This window comes from Sparus aurata, chromosome 10 (genome assembly GCF_900880675.1).
Source record: "Sparus aurata chromosome 10, fSpaAur1.1, whole genome shotgun sequence".
NCBI lineage: Eukaryota > Metazoa > Chordata > Actinopteri > Spariformes > Sparidae > Sparus > Sparus aurata.
Window position 1 is genome coordinate 13,742,415 of NC_044196.1, and position 12,954 is coordinate 13,755,368.

Below are 12,954 nucleotides of genomic sequence, written 5' to 3' on the forward strand. Positions count from 1 at the left end.
ACAATGTGACACTGAGGACGTACCGAAGGTAATGAGGGACAAATACTCCTGTCACGGCATGGTGAATCACATCTCAGCTGGGATGAAAGATGATGAATACCCTTGTTACAGTTAATGTGGTGGGTTTTTTTTTTTTACTTACAGAGTGGAGCCACTTCCCAAAAGTTTACAATGGGAAGCATCTGGGACTCCGAAGCGATGGATGTAACAAATCTGACAAATTGTGTCACCACAACCAAATTTATAAGTAATTGGAAAGGATACATATAAAATGGACATCAGGATAAATAAACTTATTTGATAACCCATCAGTTTACGTTAGCATTCAGCCACTTTCTCGCTAACAAACAGTTTTATTACATCCAGGGCATTTCAGTTGTAGGCTTAAAAAAATGGGTCCAAGTTGTATGTTGATATATTAGAATTGATTTACGCTTTTTTATAATATCATGTAGAAACGTTTCGATGTAAATGTTAGTTAGGAAGTTGAATGCTAACATTAGCTAATGGGTTATCAAGTATGTTGTTTTACATTGAAACACAGATCAATGTCCATCATCATTTTCACCAATTGATATTTTTTTTCAGTTGCTTATTGATAGGGGAGTTGTGAAATAATAACAATCTGCCAGAATCCTAATGTTATATGACAACAACGTTAACATTAATGCCAGCATTTGATCTTCCCACCCTGGGAAAATGTCCACCCACCACATTCCAATTTAGTTGTTTGAGGGAAGGGTGTTGTTATACCGTAAGGAAAATATCAGAAACTTGAGAACATGACGATGGACAGAGAAACTCTCTAAAGAAATGTCTAAAAATGAGGTTTCGAATCACTTGACCTTTAATACCATGTTCCCAGACAGTCTCCTGGGCATATTTTTACATAAAAAGTGTGAATAAATGCATGCATCAACATAATAAATGTACTGTTTATGAAAAATTCAATAAGCATGAAAATCCCACTCTCATATATAATACAAAGTGTCTGTAAATATTGATTGGCTCATATAAATGTGCAATGATCACATAACATTTTTATTAAATATAAGACTGATTGCAGCTATATATAATCAGCTCTATACAAGCTGCTACATGACATGAGTCTTTATGCATTTCATTGTTCAGGAATGAGCTCAATTGGCTAATTTTTCTTTAAAGCCAATAGTGTATTACAGGGCTTACCTTACCATTATGGGATTATGGGGCCCTTTTAGAGCTATTATCCCCAGAATGAATCCTCTAGTCTGGGCTTTAATGGTGAGATGTACCACAATTTAAATGTCATTTCTGTGGTATTTTCACACCACTGTCCACCACTGTCGTTTTTGGCACAGAGATGGGGAAAGCTTCAATTCCAAAAATCCTACTAGTTGTTTTAGCCGTTACAGAAAATACAAATGTATTTATAGTGAGCCATCTCTCATATCAGTGTCATCAGGACAGCCAGTCCGACCTTCTGTTACCAAAGAAGGAAGTGTGAAAAGAGACAGAAGCTGATAAGGTCGTCCGAGGTCCATGGGGAAATCACACTGATCAGAGGATTTAAAAAGGCTGCACCGACTTGTGGCTGTTGGCACTGATCAATTGGTGCGAAGGTCGAACACAGGTCACGATGAACGGGTGTCTATGAAACCAGCAAAGAGGGTTTTAACGATTGGGATATTTGGATTTGGTGTCAGACAAATGGTTTCGGTACCTCGTGATAGAAAGACTGTCGAGTGTTGAAAACAACGTGGATCATCATACTGAAAAACAAGGACAAATACTGTTAGCATGACATTAAATAGCTTTCAAAAATTATATTTGCACGCTATTTGTATTAAGTGCTGCGCATTTCATTTAAGGTCGTAAGATTCGTAAGAAAGTGAAGTAGTGGGGGAGACCGTGGCTCAGCTGGTAGAGCTGGTCGGCCTATGGTCAGAGGGTTGGTGGTTCGATCCCGTGCCGGTCAATTGTGTCATGGTCCTTGTGTCCTTGGGCAAGACACTTCACCCACCTTGGAATTGTAGGTTTGGGTCAGTCACCAACCCAGGGCGTCAGTTTTTAACATTATGCTCTGTCAGCTTTTGACGAGTTGGGAAAAACATTCAAAGATCTATTTTAAGATTTTAAGACTTTTAAATCTCTATCAGTTCGGTAAAAAAACATTGCATTGTGGGAAATGTTTGAATTAAGAGAGAATAACATGGAATTAAATAGGTGATATTTCTTTTTCTGTATGAGTTTTCATCATTTGTCCATAATGAGTCCAGCAGCATTGCATTAGTCTGTTGCACGACCAGTGTCCTGCTTCTCAAAACCTACTGGCTACATTACCCACATCACTGGAAGCAATTTATCAGATGACATGCAGCTTCTTCCGGCGACACAAAAGGCTTTATACTTTCATATATGAAGTAGTACTACCCTCTTCCCAATTCCCAACTCGTCACATACGGACGCCCTTGGATTGAAGGTTGAGCCGGCCGCTGTCTCAAAACTTTGAAACTCAAAGGTAAACTTTAAAGTATAAGTTTTCCATGCTGAGGATATCTGAGTCACTAATATTGGACTAAACATTATGCAATTCATTTAAATCTTTCCTTAGCTACACAAAAGTCTTTTCCATTGACTGTACATTTAAACTAAATTAATACACTAAATTGAAGTTCTGTCTTTTTACCGTCTTTACTGTTGGCAACACAACTGTAGTGATTTTTTCTCTTCAAAATGTCGAGGAACCTTTGGTATTTCATACCAAATGTGTCTTCTGAAGTGGCTCCTTCTCTATTTATCGTGTGGTTCAGTTTACAGTAATATGTTGTGAAATAAGGTGTGTGTATATATTCTCATTCATCTCAGTCATCTTTAGTCCTCAGGAGTCAGAGACCAGCTGCTTTTAATCAGGAACTCATTCACACCTCAGGCAGCAGGTGAATACAATTAACTACAATCAAGCAGCTGGCAGGAGACACAGCAGCCGTTCTTTGACCCACAAGGAGCAGAGTTTCAAACCACTGCATTAGATCATATCTTTACATTTGTAGAGCTAGTTGTAAAATAGAATTTAATAATGTAGGTATACTGCAGCTGAAGCTCCCAGAGCTTTGGTTTTTGTCCGTACCAGATAAATACAATATGAGAAGTACGTGTCGGAGACATAGGAACTTTAATATCCCAGAGGAAAGTTAGGGTGGGGTGATATATTATGCAGCACTTGTTTGACATGGAAGGCTACTTTAATTCTGCTTGACTTATTATTCTTTCCAGGAAGACACTGACATGCTGGCCACGGTTATGGAACTAATATGAGTATGTGTGTTGTAAATTTTGCATAATTTATTGCAGTACGCAGCGTGTGTGACATTTATTGAGAACGGTATAATTTTACTGTTTATTGCTGCCAGATGTAAAGATTATACGCAGTCATTGTGAGGTAACTGACCTACAGTTTGACTTGAAGTTGCATTGGTTAATTGTAATTAGTAACATAAAATCGAATGCAGCAATCTTCTGACATGGTTTATCAAAAGTTCTGATTTACTGAAGCACTAAAATCTTATTATGCTACACACGCTTCCCACTTTTGACACATATTAATGAAGTTATTTTACAAGAGGCCTATAGACTCTGTGTGTTTGTGTGTGTGTGACATAATGTAAGGTAACAGGATAAACAGTTAAACCGAAGCAGCGTGACGGGCTTTGGGATTTGATCCATGGCGGTGGGTAGAGAGTAAAATGCATCAGCGCACACAGTGAGACGTGGAGGGGACGGCGGCTGAACGGCGAGAGAGGGTAAGAAAGCAAATCCCGTTTTTCCGTCATGGATGTGTGTGTGTGTGTGTTTAATGTACAGTATAAATGGGCGGATTTGTTGCCAAAGAGTAATTAACTTTAAAGGAGATGGGAGGCTAATGCCTTTTCTAATTTACAGTATTATGGTTTATTGTTCAAATGTGTGTTCGTGTGTGTTCTTGTGCTGCCATCTTTGTGGGGACTATGCACAAATTGGAGTTTTAGCTCTCGTGAGGACACTTTGGTCAACGCTTACTTCATTAAAGGGCTGTTTGAGGCTTTAAAGTTCCTCTGAAACTCATGGAGTGCTACTTGATTCTGCCTATTTATGTTTTCCCTGCATAAACAGGAAGCTGAGGAGAGACTTCTTGTTGATGCTTAATTTACAGAAACCAAAAGCACTGAATAAATGTTACGCAAAGTTCACACTACAGGATTTTAGCCCTGGTCTTGCTCTCGCTGACGTTTTTTGGTGATTGCCAACAGAAAGAATTATGATTGGTACTCTATGCGTGAACTGTTCCAAGATCCGATCCAGGTGATCAGGAACAGCTTGTTGGTATGTCGCTGACACATGCTGTATATCTAGTAGGTTAAACCGCCCCCACCTCCAGCCCGGCAGGCAGCTAGTGGTCCTATGAGCTGACCATGTCCAGACAGTTTAGCCTACAGTACCTCGGACACAACTCTGTTAACAGGACCACTAGCTTCACAGCTAGCCGAGCTAACTAGATGATGACAACATGAGTTAAAAGCAGCAGTTAGAAACAAGTGAAGCCATGGTTTAATCCACATTTTAAGACTTGTGTAGTATCTTTAAAGGTCCCATACTGAAGAAAGTGATATTTCAGGTGCAAAAGAAAAACTTCTGGATTTCTTCGTCTGGACTTCTGTGGAGTTGTAACCTCACAACTAGCCTTAGACACGCCCCCGTCACGGCCTTGGTTGTATAAAACAGTGGGCGGGCCCTGCTCGGTCCTGTGAGAGCTGACCAATGGGAGCAGACTGGGCCTTAGACCTTAAAGAGACAGGCTGTCATGTTTCCGTGAAATCCAGTGTTGCCATCATGAGTTGATTTATCAGTTCCTCCCTTGGTGTGATTTTCCCGCCCTTTTCCTTGTGTCCATCTGGGTCAGGTTTGTTAATCAGCGCTGTGTGTATTTGGCTTGTGTGCTCCATGTTGTATCTGTCAGTTCTTCTTGTGTTTCACCTGTGTTATTCCCCCGAGCCTTTTCCTGTGTCTTCATTTCATTTTTTTTCTTTGTTCCTCATATATTTACAGGTTTGTGTTTTGCTTTTGGTTGGTACTGTGTATTTTGGCATTTTGCACTTTTGGGTTTCGGGTTGGCAAAAATACAAGCATGAACCTTGAAATGAGCATAATATGAGACCCTTAAATTAATACTGTGTTTTAATAATGCAATTGGTTGATTGATACGGGGCTATAGTCTTCAGGGGATTCTTCAAATCCAGAAAAAAATATTGTAATTTAGATAACGGATGGATTATGATTAAAATGATCATGATAGGCTGCACATTTATGTAATCAGATTGCCCAAACCTGGAGCCAGATAAAGACAAGACAAAAAAACATAAAAAATGATGTCACATAAATTAACTCTTTCCACACTGCTTCCACTGCTGCAACTCTAATCTGCAGGTGACACATAAATAAATATATAACAAGTAGAAGACCAATTATTCGCCTCTGGCCGCCCTGTAGCTTGTTTGGATTGTGCGCGCGCGCACACATACACACACACACACACACACACGGGGACTTTATAATTCCAGGATTGCCAGAGCTTGTTTGAATTTCAGACCCTGTTGAGGCGTCGCGCTGTGTTAGAGCAGGAGTCAACTCGTGGTCGGTGAAGCGAGTCGAAGTCTGCAGTCTCTCTCTCCCTCTCTCCAGCTCTCTCTGTGGCGCTCTCCCTCCCTCCCTCCTCTCCTCTCCTCCCCTCTCCTCTCAGCATCAGTCAGTCAGGACTCCTTCTTCGCTGTTCCTCTCACATCCCCTCCGCGCTCTGCTCCCCGCCGGTCAAACTTTCTTTCAAAGCGGACGGATCTCCTCAACCTCCTGCAAAAAATTGAATAAATTCACCTGGAAGTTCAATCAGGAGTTTTTTTTTTTTTTTTTTTTTTCTTGTCTGCAGGACGCATCTCGGACCACGATATGGACCGCAGAACGCGTGCGGGTGCGTCCGCGCAGGTCCGGGACGAACTGATGGTGGACTGAGCCCAACACCTACACCCCTCACTGCCGGTTTTACTTTACGTTCCTCCTCTCCGAAGAGAAAGCGGAGATTCATTCCTCGACCAGAAGAGACGAGAGGGGAATGGACATACTGTAGCCACGGCTGAGAGATACGAAGGATGTAGGGGACGTCGCCAGCTGCAAGGACGCAGAAGGAACGATCCTCACCGGTGAGTGAAGCTGCTATTGTCTCAGAATCTTTACGCGAAAGATGCGACTGTCTGGTGCGCCCTTGTGGCTTTGGTCAGCGGATGGTGGTCGGGGATATTCTTGGAGTCGTGCGTGGAGAATGTGAGGGTGAAAGTTGGTGACGGTGAATGCAGATGGACGAGCACGTTTTTGATGAGGTGAAACTTTAAGGAAATGATGTGAGAGTGACACTCGGCACCCAGGTGAGCGTGTGCGCATCACCATCATGCAGTAGATGAGTGAATGACTATAAAGAACGTGTCTTATTAGAGGAAGTTGGCTGCGCTGTGAGATTTACAGATGGATGAAGCAGAAGAGGTGGGTTTTTTTTTTTGGAGATGGCGAGGGATGCGTTTTTACGCATCGCGTCGTCTAACGCGCAAAAAACACCCCTACTTAGTGATTTAGTCCCGTTTTGAGTTTCAAAATCTGTGTTTCTTTATCTCTTGGAATGCCACACTTGATGTAAATCCTGCCCAGGTTCGTGGGAATTCACCATCATGCAGGAAACTGATTCATGTGCGCATGAAGCAGATTTGTCGCTTTGGTTTAAGCGCAAATTACACGATTCTGAGGCTTAACTCTCGACTAAATGACTTGTCAAGATGATGTAGGCTGTCCAGAGGGCGTTAGTGCGGCTCTTTGAGTGTGTGTGTGTGGCTGCTGGGTTTCAATTCAGAGAGGGTGTGGCTGTTCGCGTGTCCATCCCTGCTCCGCTCTGCTGAGAGCTTTTACTGCGCCTCAAGGGGGAGGACTCAAATACCTGCACCAAACTGAGAATTAAACCATCTAGCTGTGTGTGTCTTAGTGTGCATGCGTGTGTGTGCCTTTGTGTGTTTGTGCGTGTTTATTCAATGAACGTCCCGCTAATCCACCTGTCTCCAGGGAGGATTAAAGCGCTTGGGACATTTTTGGACCTGCTTTTTTTTTTTTTCCTTTTTTTTTTTCCTCCTCGCCTTCCAACAACATAATCTGCGAGACAAAACGTTGCCTCCTTCAGTAATAACCCCAGAGATTGAGCCACAAGTGCAGCAATTGGTGGCAGGCGTTCGTAGCCAAAAGCGCCTTGCTGTGCCGAGGGTGCAAATAATCTGGATAGCCGAGGCTGGGTGGCACACCTGATAGGGTGTCAAACTCTCATATGTGTCAGCTTGGAGGCAATTCCAGCAGAAGGATTAGCACGTTTGCAGCTCATCAGGAAATATGCAACAAATCAGAAATGAAGACATTTAACAGGACTCGAGGCAGATCGTGATTTGGCTCATCTGTATTCAGGTGGTTGGAGGGTAAACAAGTCCTAAAGCCTCATTTGAATGCATTATGAGTCGCAGGTTTGTCATTTATCATAGCCCGGATGCTCACGCTCTTCCTTTTGTCCCCCTCTCCCTCTCGGTTCAAATTACGTTTCCAATTAAACATGCTTTATTGGCATGAAAGTGGAGAGAAAAATCTGCGAGGTACCGAGATGGAAATGGACACGGCTCGTGCTTTTGTCTCGCTTTATCTCGGCTTTTTCCTCGGTCTTGCTTCATTTTGTTGGCCGTGCCGGGTCACGCTGCTGAAGGTGAAGGTTTGATTCAATCATCGTCAAAGGTTGTTTCCACAAAGCTCTCTGTGCATGTCTGAGTCGGGTCCATTCATACCTGTGAGAACCCACGGATGAAATGTCGACAGTTAACATTTCTGCAAACCACTGATACATTACAACACATTTGTACGTGTCATACTTTACACATCATATCACTATGACATTACATATTTATGAGCTGACTTTCATATCAGAAGGTGGAGAGGATGGTGGTGGAGTTACGGGTGAGAAGGCTGCAAAGCCAGTGACCACTGTTGGAGACTGCGTTTTAACATTTGTGAGCGCTACACCACTGGATATTTTACAAGGCAACCTCGGGACAATTTACAGCTTCTGTTTATGGCTACAAAACCATGATATTTTTATTGAGACATCAGGCCCAAGCCCCCGGGAAGAGCACCAGGCTTTGCCATATTGTGTAATTATGTTGGACAAGATGGACTTGGGCCAAAAAAGACTTTTCCCCATAAGCTTACATTGTAAAAGTATGTTTTGCAGAGACATCAGAAGATTTTACGCTGTGTTCGGGCCTGCAAAACACGATCTTTTCATAACCCTAAACAAGTTGTGTATGTGCCTAAACCTAACTAGACAATAAGCACAGTGTTGTGACAAGATAAAATAAATACTTAACGAGAAGAAATGTTAAGCTGCAACGAAAAGAAAAAAAGTTAGTCCGGAATATACCTATAAATTTTTACATTTGTGACAAATTTCAGACAAGCAAATACACATTTTGTGCTACAGGAAGTTAGCATAAACAAATAAGCTATAAACAAAATTAGCTTACTGATTCTTAAATGTAATAAAGCTCTTTTTAGAAATATTCCTTTACAGTTAGTGGTTCAAACGTCTTTAAACAAAATATTTCATAAAAACTTGGCAGGCCGACTTCCGACTGTTTTTGTCTCTGTGATGCTTGATGCAAATATAAAAACAGAGAGAATTAGCATCTCCTTCATGTTAGCAATGGCGTTTCTAGCATTAGGGGTATAGATCCATAATTACAGACACAAACAGAAACATTGTGGAAACGGTGCTCTCGCCAATTCCTGGTTCAGAAACATGCTCTGCCGCTCAGTCATTGGTATTCTCAACATGAAACTGACTATCTCACTGAATACATTTAGTGTCTTTCGGCAGATTTAGGGTCCTACTTAGCATTTAATTTCATTCAACACCAGTTTTCTCTGAAACCTATGTCTGAGAGTTGGAATCGTTGAGAAACACACAAACACAATTCCTTCCACCTCAATCTCCGTAACTTCTACGTTTCATGCTCATGTTGGCAGAATGTGGAAAGACAGATGCCCAAAAAATGGATAATGGTTTAAAAATTACAAGTTGATTTATAAGTGCTGTTTGTTTTTCAGGCACATGGGAAGATCCATAACCTCAGGGAGCTGGGATGTTAGATGAGACTTTAAACACAAGCCAACCACAGACTGACAGAGACACAAGATGAAATATATATTAAACATACAACATGTTCTTTTTGCCTCAGGTTGCTTCCTCTGAAAATGCCACATCCATCTATCCATCCATCCATCCTTCCATCCCACCCCTCATTTGATTTTCCAGAATTAATCAGAGTGGCTCAGCTGGCTTGACATCGCTGCTAACTGTTTTTCCCTAAGTGAAAAAAAAAAAATCCATAGGAAAGACTGAATGGCCACACGGAGAAGAACAATGACTGCAGAAAATGAGATCAGAGTGCTGGAATCCAGGAGGAAAATAGAATTGGAGGGGGAGCCCAGTAATGGAGGGAATGAAATGAAATGTGATTGTGCGGTGAACCTCGGGGGGTTTTTAAGTGCGTGTGTGTGCATCACTGCAAGAAAAAACATAGAGTGAACAAAAGTGTGTTTTCTTTTTTTTAACATGTAGTAATCTCTTTGTGTGTTTCTTTCTGCAGGAATAGGTGTGTGTGTGCCTGTGTGTGTGTTTCTTGTTCTTGTATCATTGTGAGGACCATATTGACTTTTCCACCTTGTGAGGATTTTTTTTCCCTGGTCTTGAATTCTCCCAAGGGTGCGAGGGAAACGTTTTTGTTGAATTATTTAGGCTATAATTAAGTTTTTTTTATGCATTGACGTTCTTTAAAGTGCTTGTGAGATCACAGTAGAGCTGCAACTTTAAGTTGATTAGTCAATTACAGAAAATTTTGTCATAGATTCATCGTTTTTACCCATTATCCAAGTCGGACCAGGTTTGAATTATACTCTAATCAGGTTCAGTCTCATCTGACTGTCTGTCATTGCTTATAATACCTGTTTAGATCTGAATGGATCTGAGCTATTGGTCACATTTATTAATTTGATATTTCACAGTCAATTTGAATTCTTCAACTTCAAGTTATAACTATCACCTGGTTAGCTCCAGACAGTTTTTATTGTTTGTGCTGAGGTGATGGACGTTCAGTTATCATTGATGGCTCCTCATGGTGCTTCAGGTGCTTGCACTCTCTCTAAACTATGTTTTGTTCACACTCCGAACGACAAGTGTAGGAATTCATATCAACTTGCGGCCTGTTGCTTTATCACCGGTAGTCTGAACACAACATTAGTGTCTGTTTGGGTCCTTTTATGCTGAGTTATCCTCAGGGATCAGCTCTCATGTTTCAGGTTCTGGTTCGTTTGTCACAGGTAACATGAAGTTCTTTTTTCCTTTAACCTTGGAATGAGTACTGCCAGTTAAACTCGGTTCAGAATGGAAGAGATCACACTATCTCCTTCACCAAAGATGGAGCAAAGCTGAGAAATTCGTATTTTCTTGACTTCAAACGTGAAGAGGACCTCCTGCCTTTTTCTTTTTATCCCTCTTAAAAGTCTCATTGTCTTTGTGGATAAATCTTGCAAACCTGAAAACTCGATTGCGTGAGAACGCTCTTGCATCGTTCACGTATGACTCTGATTCATTCAGCTTTAGCTCTCCTTCACACGTTTTCCCCCAATCATGCATTCTCTGAAGTACCAAAGCATGAAGCCCCGCTGTGTGTTTGTGTTCAGCGCTTTATTCAGTTATTCAGCGGACGATGATTTAATTTGGCTGAACCGCCTCAGTCTCTCCAGGTCGGGACCTTGCTAAATAAAGTGACAATCAGTTATGTGAAACAACAGTGTCAACGGCAGCCTCCCCCAGCCTATCCGTAAGGGTGGGGGGGCTCACTGATCACTCCAGTGGCAGGTTGGTGGTAGACAAACGTAATCAACAGCGAATCAGTCGTTGCTGCGTTGATTTTCTTCCTGCAAATGGAAAATAGATAAATATGAAGCCGTCTTCAGTCTGATTACATCTTTCTTGTAATGGTGAGGGGATGGTTTCATGTGAGAAAATTGAGATTTGCCAGCTGCGACTGCCTCAAAAAGGCGTAATGGAATTCTAAATGAGCCAAAAACAAATTGATCTTCAAAGTCCCTCGGCATGAGGTGACTTAAACTCTTCCTCGTATGTTTGAAAGTCACTTTGTAAAAGAAAACTCTGTTCGGTGCGTGTTCCCTTTTGATATAGAGGATCCTGACTTATTGAAAGTGCATTAAATTTGTGAGTCAGCAGAAGAGCTTTTCTGTAAAGGGGGGTGAGCTTCTGTGGAAGCAGTACTTAAGAGTTTTGTTAAAATGAGATGTCAACCTCCCGATAAATGAAACACCTACTTTGACTAAATGTCAAAGTAACTGTCGAGATGCTCTTAACTGTGGGAACACTTTATGAGACAGAGTCATCCATGCTTTTGAAATATTGATCAGTACATTAGGGAATTATGTACTTTTAGGAAATGGAAACTGCCTGTAGTGCTTCGTAATGAAACCTATTACTTATCAAGTGAGGACTCGCTGTCTGTACTAGAAGAGGTAGATTTGATCCGGATAGAAATTTACTACTGCAATCTGCTTTATTCCACGACTGAAATAAATGGATTTGAGGTGGAACTATGCAAGTATGACAATGATTAAGGGTGTATAAAGCTGAAGAGCCCAAACAGGGATGTTTTATGATCTCTTTTACATTTGTAATGTGGTTTAAGTGATTAGATTGAAGCCGTTGGGGAAGCTCTCTTTAGAGCGACAAGACCGTCAGTACTGACATCAAATGATTCCACTCTATTCCAGAGACCAGACAACCATCTGTTAGGACTGCAAAGACATTGACGTCTATTTTTATATCCAGAAAGCCTTCAATACACAGTATGCTGGTCAGAATATAATGTTTGCAGTTGCACAAAACCACATCGATATTTCTACGATACATGTCATATCACGGTCAGATAAGATGTATATGAGCTGATGGTGTCATAACAAGGAAGGGAAGCCAGTGACTAGTGTTAGAGACTGTGTTTCAGCATTAGAAGTCTGATGACATTTTCCAGTCTGTTTGTTGCATCAAAACTAGGATATTGTTGTCGAGACTGGCTGGTTTCAACAAAACTTCAGAACATCTCCCTCTGTGTTTGTGGTGTCAAAACAGGGACGTCTGCACTGAAACATCAGGACATTTTGAGCTGTGTTTGCACAGACAAAAACAGGCATTTTAAGGAAAAGCGTGATCTTTTCCTAACCCTAACCAACTGTTTTTTTGTGCCTCGACCTAACCAGTGTCATGGTTTAACAAAATGGGGACCCAAATGCATGACACATAAGCAGATAAGTAACTGAACCAAAAACATGCTTTTTAATAACAAGAGTCAAAAAGCAAAAGAGAGCATGGAGCACACAGACTACACACAAGGGAGGAAGGGATAATCGGACCATAAGCACAGTGTGTAACATAAAGAAATGAACCATTGAACATATCCATTGTTTGTAGAAATGGCCAACATTTATTCTGGCAGTTGAGTTGCAATAAAGGCTTTGGCATCCTAGATTTTGAACCAATCTCAGCAGTCAAATGAGGAGAAAAGTATTTGTATTAATGTATCCATCCTACATTCTCTGAATGTGATTTTCTTTTTTGCTGTGCAGCCAACTTGGCACTCGTTCGCCCTACAAAGGATTTTTCTGATCCTTCAAAGCATTTTCTTCCTTATAAATATGTGTGTTGTAATAAGTAACTAACCCTAACCCTTTTGTACGTATCTGGGGGATGGCATCCTTGTTTTCTATAAAATATGGTGTTATGAGGCCCTTTGACTTGAAACGTTC

The 12,954-nt window shown here is 41.3% G+C and overlaps 1 protein-coding gene and 1 long non-coding RNA gene across 3 annotated transcripts in view; one reads left to right on the plus strand and one right to left on the minus strand.

Moving 5' to 3' along the window:
* Positions 1-875: 875 nt before the first annotated feature.
* LOC115590489 (uncharacterized) lies at positions 876-3,096 on the minus strand. The gene is made up of 3 exons (XR_003985750.1): positions 2,669-3,096; positions 1,703-1,751; positions 876-1,630 (listed from the first exon to the last, which is right to left on the minus strand). It is a non-coding gene; the product is annotated as an uncharacterized LOC115590489 (long non-coding RNA).
* A 614-nt stretch (positions 3,097-3,710) lies between these two features.
* The window catches only part of htr2cl1 (5-hydroxytryptamine (serotonin) receptor 2C, G protein-coupled-like 1), a 143,454-nt gene continuing 134,210 nt past the window's right edge, over positions 3,711-12,954 (plus strand). Inside the window, exons 1-2 of one of the 2 annotated variants that reach the window (XM_030431677.1) lie at positions 3,711-3,782; positions 5,939-6,209. The gene's annotated coding sequence lies outside the window, so the exon portion shown is untranslated. Of the gene's footprint in view, positions 3,783-5,701; positions 6,210-12,954 lie in introns of those variants that run through there. The other variant, XM_030431679.1, reaches the window with a different exon arrangement.